This window comes from Phyllostomus discolor, chromosome 6, assembly GCF_004126475.2.
Source record: "Phyllostomus discolor isolate MPI-MPIP mPhyDis1 chromosome 6, mPhyDis1.pri.v3, whole genome shotgun sequence".
NCBI lineage: Eukaryota > Metazoa > Chordata > Mammalia > Chiroptera > Phyllostomidae > Phyllostomus > Phyllostomus discolor.
Genome location: NC_040908.2, coordinates 47,785,737 through 47,796,321, shown reverse-complemented (window position 1 = coordinate 47,796,321; position 10,585 = coordinate 47,785,737). Strand labels below are relative to the sequence as shown.

The following is a 10,585-nucleotide window of genomic DNA, read 5'->3' as shown; positions in this document are numbered from 1 at the left end:
CTCAATCTTGACCAGAAGTCCTGGGATGTGATTTCATTAAGGATCTTGAGGAGATTATTTCAGGGTGGCCCTTAAATGTACTCACAAATATCTTTATAAGATAGAGGTAGAGACAGATCTGATACACAGCAGACAAGATATGGAGACTGAGCAGGAAGAAATTTGAAGATGCTGGAGTAATGCAGCCACAAGCCAAGGTATTCCAAGTACCTGGAAAAGTCTAGAAATGGGCCTTGACCAGTATAGCTCAGTTCACGGAGTGCCGTTCCACAAAGCGAAAGATCGCCAGTTTGATTCCCAGTCAGGACACATGTCTGTGTTGTGGGTTGGGTGCCCTGTCAGGCATGTAGGAGAAGCAACAGATGGATGTTTCTCTCTCACATTAATTTTTCTCTCCCTCTTTCTTCCTCCCTTCCCCTCTCTCTAAAATAAATAAGTAAAATCTTTCAAAAAGAAAAAATAAATAAGTTTTCCCCTAGAACCTCCAGACAGACCATGACCATGCCTACACTTTGATTTCATCCCAGGGAAACTAGACATATGGCCTCCAGAACCGTGAGAGAATAAATGTATGTGGGTTTTTTGTTTTTCTTTTTTTCAGGGGAGCACAAGAACCCAGTCCCCCACTACCACAAATTATGTAGTCGAGTGTCTCACATTTGGGGAAATCGCAGGGGTCAGCACATCCAGAGTGCAATGGATAAGCCTCGCTCTGGGAAAACCACCTTCATGATCATGGTATCTCCCCTGCCAGGTAAGTATAATTTATGTTTTTTTAAGCAACCAAGTTTGTGGGAAATTGTTACAGCAGCCCCAGGAAAATAATTCAGGGGCTATTAGAAATAAGGCTGCTATATAAACCTCTGTGTACAAGTTTATGTGTGGATACATTGTTAATTTTTCTTTGGTAAACAGAAGTGAGATTATTGGGATACACTCATATGTTTACATTTACAGAAAACTGACTGTTTTTACAGTTGCAGTACCATTTTGCATTTCCTTCAGCAACGTGTAAGAGTTCTTGCTCCCACATTCCTGCTAAAACTTGGTATTATCATTCTTTTCAACTTTAGCCATTCTAGTATGAGCATAGTGACAGCTCATTGTGGTTTTAATTTATATATCTCTGATGACTCATGATGACGGTCATTTTTTCATGCGCTTTTTTGTCAGTCATATATCTTCTTTGGTGAAGTGTTTATTCAAATCTTTTATCTACTTTTTACTCACTGTTTGCCTTCTTATTAAGGTATAAGACTTTTTATGTAACAGATACGTTTGCAAATCTTCTCTCCCAACCTGTAACATGTATTTCAATTTCTTTAGTGCCTTTCAAATAGGAAGAACTTTTTAATGACGTTTGACTTATTATTTTCCTTTTATACTTTTTACTTTTGTGTCCTAAGAAATTTGCCTAACCTAGCATCACTAGGATTTCCTTCTCTGTTTCCTTTTAGAAGCTTTATATTTTTCGCTCTTTTATTTAGGTCTATGATGTATTTTATGATTAAATTTTTTTATGGTGTGAGGTAATGATCAGGGTTCACATATTTACATGTGAATATCAATTTTTCTAGCCCCATGTATTGAAAAAAGCATCTCTATTGAATTACCTTGGCACCTTTGTAGAAAATCAATGGACCATTTTTGTTCCATTGTTCCTGTGTGTCTATCTTCCCACCAATACCACAGCGTCTTCATTATTGTAGCTGTACAATGATGAAATCAGATCATTTCAGTCCTATAACTTTGTCCTATTTTACAAAGTTGCTGTGGATATTCTAAATCTTTTGCATTTCCATATAAATTTTAGTCAGCTTGTCAATTTCTACCCTTCCTTTCTCCCACCAAAAAAAAAAAAAAACCTGCTCAGCTTTTGATTTGGTTTGTTTTGAATCTATAAATAATTTAGAGGACAATTAAAATATTAACAACAGTAAGTCCTCCAATTCACGAATGTATATATCTCTCTTGTTATTTCAGTTGCTTTTTACTTTTCAGCAAGTTTTGTAATTTTCAGTGTAGATGACTTGCACATAATCTGTTATACTTATCCTTCATTATTTTAAGCTTTTAATGCCACAACTGGTTTGTTTTTAAGATATTATTTGTTTCTTTTTAGAGAGGGGAAAGGAGGGAGGAAGAGAGGGAGACAAACATTAATGTGTGGTTGCCTCTCATGCACCTCCTACTGGGCACCTGGCCCAGCACCCAGGCATGTGCCATGACTGGGAATTGAACTGGTGACTCTTTGGTTCACAGGCCAGCACTCAGTCTACTGAGTCACACCAGTCAGGGCACAACTGGTGTTTTTAATTTGAATTTCTGATTGTTTATTGCTGTCTTTTTTTTTTTAGAAATCAATCTTTGTAGGGTTTTGTATTGTCTCTCATTCTTAATGTTTCATGAACTCTTTATTATCACTGCTTAAGATTTTCTTATTTTATCTTTTACACTAATAAACACCTTGGTTTGTTTAAGTCTGTTGAGTCTCCATTTCCTAATTCATTGTTTTGCTTTTGTCTTTATTTTTTCTTTTACTTTCATTAGATTTGTTTCATTACTCATCTGTAAATTTTTTACTTAACTATTGTATGCATTTGCTTTTAATCTCTCTTATTTTATTATTGCTATGGCTTTGTACTGTGACTGACCATTTAGCTAAGCTGGAGGAAGTACATTTCACAGAATTCCCTTCCTTAGGTGGTTGTGGGTTAAAATGGGCCTCGAGAGAAATGTATGTGCACTTTGGGTGGCAGGAGTGAAGGAGCGATAATTTTTTTAAAGCAAAGGTCAGTGTAGAAACAGGGACTATTGCAGTTTACAAATGTGGTATAATTGCTAACTGGCAGCAGCCAGGCCCTCAGCTCCATTGACCTCCTACTTCTCAGAATTCTGGTCCTGTTGCAGTTTCAGTTGGCACCAGCCTATGAAAGTGGTGGAAAGAAGACACATTTTCTCTTTGTCCTGGTGGGTTCCAGGCTGCGCTTACTCTTTCCCACTTCACACCCATCTCCTTTTCTGATTTAACCTAATCTGAGGATTATCATGGGAATAACTGGAGGTTTGGGGTCTAGGATAATTCTATAAATTTCTTTTCACTTTGGTTAGCTATCTCAAGACTCTTTTCTCATTTTATTAAATTTCAAATTATGTTACTAGCAATTTGCACACTAAGTTTTACAGTTTTATTGCTTGCCACCATGTCTTTTATAGCACATCTTCCATATTGGAATTATTTTGATCCATTTCTCAGTTATATTTGTTCCGGCAATTTTTAAGAAGGGATATGTTTTCTGAATCCTGGCCTATCTAAGAGTATCTCTGGGATGCCTTCCCTATGAATAAAAATTAGGATGGGCACGTGAACAGCTGTTGTTGCTAGCCAGGCACCCGCCTCTCTCTCTGAAGAGCCGCCTCTCCCTCACCTTCCTTTCATGTGGTCTGTGCGGCAGTGATTCCACCCTCAGGCCCTAGGGGCAAAGAGATACATGACAATGAAAGCATAGCAATCTCTTGGTCATAGGGTTGATACAAGAATGGGCAAAGAGAGTCAATGAGAGTGCATTTTGCTGAAACTATTATAAAAGCAAAGGTCCAGGACTGCCAGTGGCCAATTGGGCCACCATGTCAATGAGAAAGAAGCCAATCTAAAGCAACTGCACAGCTGAAGGGTGACAGGAAACACATTTTTGAGTGCCTGGATGCTGCCAGGAAGTAAAATGTAGTGATTGGCAATGAAAAATCAAAAAAATAGGTTGTTACTGCTGGATCTTGATTTCAGATTCTTTCTTCTTCTCATTGGGAATATAAATGTAGAATGTTTCCTTCTTAAAATCATAGAATAGAATAAATTTAATAGAATAATAATAGAATAGAATAGAATAGAATAATAGAATAAATTTGTTTCACAGGGGGATATATTTTCTCTTTTCTTTGAGTGGATCCCTTGTTTAGAGCTTCTAAATTTGTTCGTATATATGGTGACTTTTGTTTGCCCACACAGAGGGTGCATATATTAGTCCAGGGCTGGAATTTATAATAGATGCTGTCAACAATTATGGGTTGTCACCTATTTAAATTGTTTAGTCCTGAGTAAAATACATCTTTTCTGTGATTTTCCTCTGCTAGATTTGGTTTGCAGATGGCTTCCATTTTCCCAGGAGGAAGGGGTGGGGAAGGACCAATGGATCCTTGAAGAAAGATTTCTGTGCCTGTGGTTTTTGTGGCACTCTAAGGTTTGTTGGGTCATTACATTCCTTGTCTACCTGAAACAGTGACATCAAAGATGTTCCTACCAACCGCAGCCTGCAGCCTCAGGCCTTGGCCAATCTCTCTCTGTGTATGGTACATGCCACATCTTCCAGAATCATTCATGGAGTTGTAATTCCTGCCTCCTCTCTCTCTCCCATCACCCTGTTCCCAGTTATCCCAATGGTCTCATAACTAGCCCTCAACTTTGTTCCTGTCTGCTCTCACATTGGCCCTCCAGAGGTCTGCTAGGTAACCTGTCCACTTACTTTCCATATAAGGTGTGAACTTACTATACTTCCTTCAACCCCAGTGGTTCTCAACCCCCAAGAAACAACTAAGCAGCCCAAGATGAACAATTATTAACTCCAGGGAGAACACAAAGTTGTACAAGACAAAAAATGGCCATAGTATACTATCTGGCTCAGCTGTGAAGAATAGATTATATAGTCATAATGCCAAGACTAATTCAAACAAAAGACTATAATGTCAAGCCCAGTCCAAACAAAAAGATATAATACTATTAGAAGGCTGGAAAGAGGACAAGTGCATCTGTACATTGGGGAGGGATTGGTAGCTAAAATTTATTTTTTATAGTAGGAAACCAATAGACAAAATCTAACTCTACAAAAAATAAAAGGCTTTATAAGCATGATATTTAAAAACATGGACACTAGTGTCACTGAAAGAGTTAAAAGTGGTTGCCCCTAGGAAGTGGGGCCAGAGGAGGGGAGAGGTGAAACTACTAAACTTTTTAAACCATGTATGCAGGTAACTTTGTCAAAACAAAACACATGTTTAAGTAAGGGGCTGAAGTGTGTGAAGGCATTCTGTAAATTAACGTGTACTGCAGCCAGTACAAGGAAAACTGTCATAAATTATTTTTATTTGTATGTTTTAATTAATGGTGTTTCTTTCTGTAATCATTAATTTTCCTGAAGTTTTTCTTTTTCCTCTTCTTTCCCTCTCCTCCTAGTTGGGGCCTAATGATTGAGGACAATGCTGACAGTAATGACAGGTGCTAATCTTCATTATCTTATTAAATCCTTGCAACAGCCCAATGAGATAGGTGCTATTTCCTGTTCTACCTTAAAGAAAAGGAACCTGAGGTTTAGGGACATGTGCAACTTCATCGGGTTGCATAAGGGCAAGTGATGGCTCAAGGGTTTGAACACAGCATTGTGACCCCAGAAACTATGCACTGACACTATGGCATTCAACTCCCTACCGCTGAGGCAGCTGGAAATTGCAAGTTTTCAGGTGGCTTCAGTCTACCAGCTTCAAACCTGCAGCCACCAAGAGCCATGAGTGAGAGCCACCATCGCTGAGACAGCTTGCACCTGGCCCACTTTGACCAGGTCGGTATTATTTCATCTGTCTGGGGCCCACATCACTGCTCCCTGACAAGATCTCTGTGCCAGGATTTCATCGTCCCAGGGCTATACCTGGTACTTAAAGGACAGCTAATCGTCATCTGCTGGAAGGAACCCCTATTCCAGCTCCTGAGGGCTTCTCCTGCTATCTTTGTTAAATATCTGCTGAGTACGGCCCCACTTGCAGCACCTGGCCAAGATGTCTCTCTCCTACCTTCCTGGGAGAGTACACACAGACTTGGCAGGAAAGCCAAGGTTATCAAGGACCTAGAAGAGACTTACCAAATAACAGCTCATCTTGCAAGGACAAAGTGAGGGGCCTCAGCTCAACACCTTGAAAGATGGTGTGGTAGGTGAAAGATGCATTGAAAGTCTTTGCTGTTTCCTCCATTGAGTACAGATTCTAATTCCTTCTAAATGTGGGCTGGCTCAACTGGGGCTGTCCACCAGGACGCCTACCTGAGAGACCGTCATGCTGGAGAGGCCACCTGTGAGATCTGCGGTGGACAGCCCCCCCGGGCTCAGCCTGACAGCTTCCCTGCAGGCCTCAGGGAGCACTCGCCCTGGGGTAAGTCAGCTGGAAACCCCAGACATATGAGCGAAGCCTCTTAGACCCTCCAGACTGCCCTTTCACCAACTGAGACCACTGAGTGACTTTACTCAACATCCTGAAGAGCAGCAGGACTGACCCGCTGAGCCATGTCTAAATTCTTGACCCACAAAATTGTGGAACATAGTAAAATGGTGGTTGTTTTAAACCTCTAAAGTTTGGGTATAGTTTGTTACACAGCAATTAGTAACTGGGGAAGACCACTTCAGGCCAAGATAAGAGGAAAAAAGACTTCATAGATGAAAGAGTGTGGAGATACTGTTTGCCGTGACATCAGTGGGGCACAAGGAATTTGCACGGTGGGAGACAGAGGAAATGTTTCTCATCTCAAGGGGAAGAAGACTGGTGAGGAGGAAGTGCTGAATTGGGAGAAAATGAGCCCTAAAGTTGATGGAAAAGGGGTGAGGAGGGCACAGCTGGCTGGAGGGTGTGGTGGCCAATAGGACATCCTTCAGTGGGGTGGAAAGGGGCTCGGGGGAGGAGAACACTGTGAGGAGAATGAGGAGGAGGTGGAAGGGGACACGAGCCCCTTGAGCCCTAGTGGGTTCTGGGCACCCAGCCTGCTATGGCCCTTGCCTAAGTCAATAAGGGAGGAGAAGTGCTGTCTGCCTGCACCAGAAAACCCTCCCAGGGCCTGGAGCCACGCCCAGTGGGGCCTGCAGCACCTTTCAGAGCCTTTCTGCCCTCCTGCAGTCTCTGAGGAAGAAAGGAACGGCAGGGACGGCTCCTGCTTTTGGGAAAACTGAGGCCCAAAACGAACCAGCAGCTGCCCAGGGCCACACAACCAGTCCAAGAATGAAGCTGGATGCCAGGGCTCCTGGATTCCCACCCCTAACCTTTCCACCAGACTGCACCTGACTTACCACCTCAGAAGAAGTGAGGGGAGGAAGGTGAGATGAGGTGACCTGGTCCATATCCCTACTCAAAGCTTATTTCCCAGGCAGACTATGGTCATTCACAGTCTAGGGGAGGACTTTAATGTGCTAGCAAACACACACACACACACACACACACACACACACAGGTGTCAGACTACAAGGAGCTATGGATCACACAGAAGTTTCTGGAGAAACTTTGGTCTGAAGAACCTTCCACAAACATGCAAGCACTGAGACACAGGCGGTCAGACTCCACACATGGTCCTCTGCCCGCCCTTCATGATGAACGTTGATGCCCAAAAGCTCAGGAAGGAAGAAAGGCCTGGATGGATTTCTGGAAGTAATGACTCTCCCCCAGTATGCACCCTCCTGCCTGGACCATGTGTGGAGTGTGGCAGTTATGGGTCCCTCTATGGATGGGGTGAGGGTGGGCCAGCACCTGGAGCGGTTCTTCACCCCTGACTCCAGCCACTGCACGTGTGAACCACAGACACACCAGCCCTCACACACCAGCTCACGAGCCTGCTGTCTCTCTGGGATTTGTGGGACTTGTCACCCGCCTGAGAACCCAAGTGACTCAGAGCTTTGGGGTTTCCAGATCTCCCTCCCTGTAGCTCATTTGGCATAGCCGAGTAATCAGAGGGGTTGCACAGCAAAGAGCTGCCAGTTTCCCAACACTTGGGCCGCTCTCTGGAGGGCAGCAGAGGCCCTTGTCCTAAGGGTCATCTTTCTTCGGAGCCCTAAGATACGACCAAGCCACCATTCCCAGCCTGGCCCCTGGAGCAAGCACCTCAGTCCTACCTCTTGCCCCGCACCCCCACCCCTTCTTGGTCTCCATCTTGGCAAGCTAGCCTGCCCCCACCCGTTAGAGTTCTGGGAAAGGCACAGAGAGGAATGGAACAATGGCCTAAAATTAGAACCCACAACAAAAGCATGGAACCCTGAGTCATGCATTGTTCTTTTCCTGCCACTCTGAGCACTGCCCGTGACCACGGCGGCACTGGCCCAGAGAGCAGTGCTGACTGACAAACAGGATTAGAGAGAGCCAGGCCTCAGGGCAGCAGGGTGCTGGGAGCGGTGGCCCAGGGGCCTGGGCCACTGGATGTCGGCAACTGGTCGGAGGACAGAAGGCCAGCTTTGCTCTTGTGCCAGCCCCAATAGCCACAGAGATGGGAGGCATACACCAGGCAGGCCATCTTCTACCTGCCTGGGCTCAGGCCTGTTGGTCCAGCCTCCTTGCGGCATCTTTGCGCCGTGCGCCATGTGGATGTGCAGCTGTACCTGCTCACACGCAATGACGGCTGGCTCAGAGGATGAATCAGCCGTGGTCATGACTGCAGCAGGAATCACCATGCCGCTGGTCTCTCCTTCCTTGAGGCCACACAGTTCTCACCTTCTCAGGAAAAAATGATTCATGGACATGTTCTCCAGTTTGCACGCTCAGGATGGAGGCTGTGTCCTCGTCCCACTCGGTTGGAGACAGCATGGGGATGGGGGTCTCCAGCACAGAGCCTGACCCAGAGATCTCTTGTCCATCTTTTTACCTCCCTTCAATAGAGTGTTTTGAGGTTCCTCCCTGTGTCCAGCCCCTCCACAGTTCCTACTGAAATGAGTGTCCCCATCTGCAGGCAGGTCCACCCCACGGACCTCATATGGAACACAGTTTTCCTCCAACTTCATTTGCAGTAGGCCTTGGTTGAGATGTGGAGACAGTCTCCTCCCACTTGTCAGTGGCCCCCAGTGTTCCACGGAGCTCCTGGAAAGTTAGCAAGATCCAGAACCACCACCAAGGCAGCTGGCTTAAGAGTTACCTCCCATTCCCAGAGGGTCTGAGGCCATGAGGCTGGGAGAACCCTGCTCTCTGCATTCCCCCATCTCCTGGGAGAGCCCACAGCCAGTGGTGGGAGAAAGCCACCCTTGGAGAGACACAAGCTGGGGCCTGGGCTTAACTGGCCAGAGACTGGAGCCCATCACCCCTACCCCTCAACGGTGCTAGGGGAAGCTGAAGGTTAGGGCTGGGAAGGTGGGTAGCATATGGAGAGGCAGGAATATAAGTTTAAATATATGTTTAAATCAGAAAGACTGTGAAGAGCCTTGAATGCCTGCCAAAGACCCTGATTTTCACTTTTTAGAAATGGTGTGCAGTATAGGGAACATTCAGTCAGAGCTGTCTGGGGAAGACACTGGTCACGTGTGAAGATAGCCTGGGAGGGAGGCAAGAAGAGACCGTGACTTCCCCAGGTAGTGCACCCAGCCCTTAGCAGCAGCGCATAAATGTGTGCAGACCCAGTGAATGGCTGCCTGAGAAGGCTCCAGCAGCTGTCCCATGCAGGAGGAGGCTAAGCTAAGACAGGCCTATGAACAAAAAAGGCAGGGCACTCGCTGGCGGCCCAGGCAGTGTAGGTGGGAGATAGGCCTTGTGAGCCTGGAGGAAAGGTGGAGCTGGGGAGAGGACAGATATGACATGTCTTCCGAGGGATGCCGAGCAGAAAAGTGACGCCAAGACCAGATGGAGAATTCAGGAGCTTACACTGAGCCCAAAGAAAACGATAACATTGTTTCCCCATGATGACCGCTGCCTCCCAGATGGTATCGTCACAGAGGAGGTGAGCCTTGGGAATCCTCATCCTCACTGAAGCCGCACACGTGTCCTGGGTCTGGGCAGAACGTGTTCGCTAACCTCAGTCACCCTCAAGGGGCAAGGGCCACATCGGCTCCCCTTGCATCGGGTTGCCACTGTAAGGGAAGCCGCTGGCAGCTGAAGGAATTTCCCACAGCTGGAGGGCCCCCGGCACGTGGCTGGGCTGCAGGAGAGGGAGGTGCAGGCAGCCACCGAATCCAGGCCTGGAGGAAAGTGAGGTCTCGGGAGGGGATAGTGAGGGGGGAGTTTCTGTTTAGATGGAAAATTGTCAGAAAATCCAGAGCTTTGGTTCCAGTTCAGGCTGGCTTATTGGTTTATTCTCTTTTAAAACATTGTCTTTGTTTATAAAGAGCATTTGTATTTGTTTCCATTTGGAATTCAGCAGATGAGTGGAGTGAATTCCAGGGTTCGCTTCACGGATCAGTTCCACTCGAACACACACACATTCCACCCTCAAACGGCTCTGTCTCCTGTCTGTCTGCTCTCCTGGCAGCCCCAGGATGGAGGGTGCCCCGAGCAGGCAGGAGACGGGCTACCCCCACAGGAACAGCCAGCAGTAAAATACCACAGTTGACCACTTTGGAGACTGCCAGTGTGCGCCGCTCATGGATCACTATTTAAATCCTACCACAACGCCATGCAGTAAGCACAATTATCAGCCCCATTTTACCAATGAAAATGGAAGTTCAGAGAGGTTAAAAATGTGCCTGCTGACACAGGCACAGTAAGGATTTAAACCCAGGAATCCAAGCATTCTGGCTCCAGGGCCTGTCCCAGACCATCAGGTAATGTGCATTCTACACAAGGCTCTGCTGCACACAGACGGCTGTGG

At 45.8% G+C, this 10,585-nt stretch overlaps 1 non-coding gene across 1 annotated transcript; it reads right to left on the bottom strand.

Annotated features, from left to right (window-relative positions):
* Positions 1–598: 598 nt before the first annotated feature.
* On the bottom strand, positions 599–762 carry LOC114501228. Its single transcript, XR_003684978.1, has one exon. It is a non-coding gene; the product is annotated as a U1 spliceosomal RNA (small nuclear RNA).
* Positions 763–10,585: the final 9,823 nt, after the last annotated feature.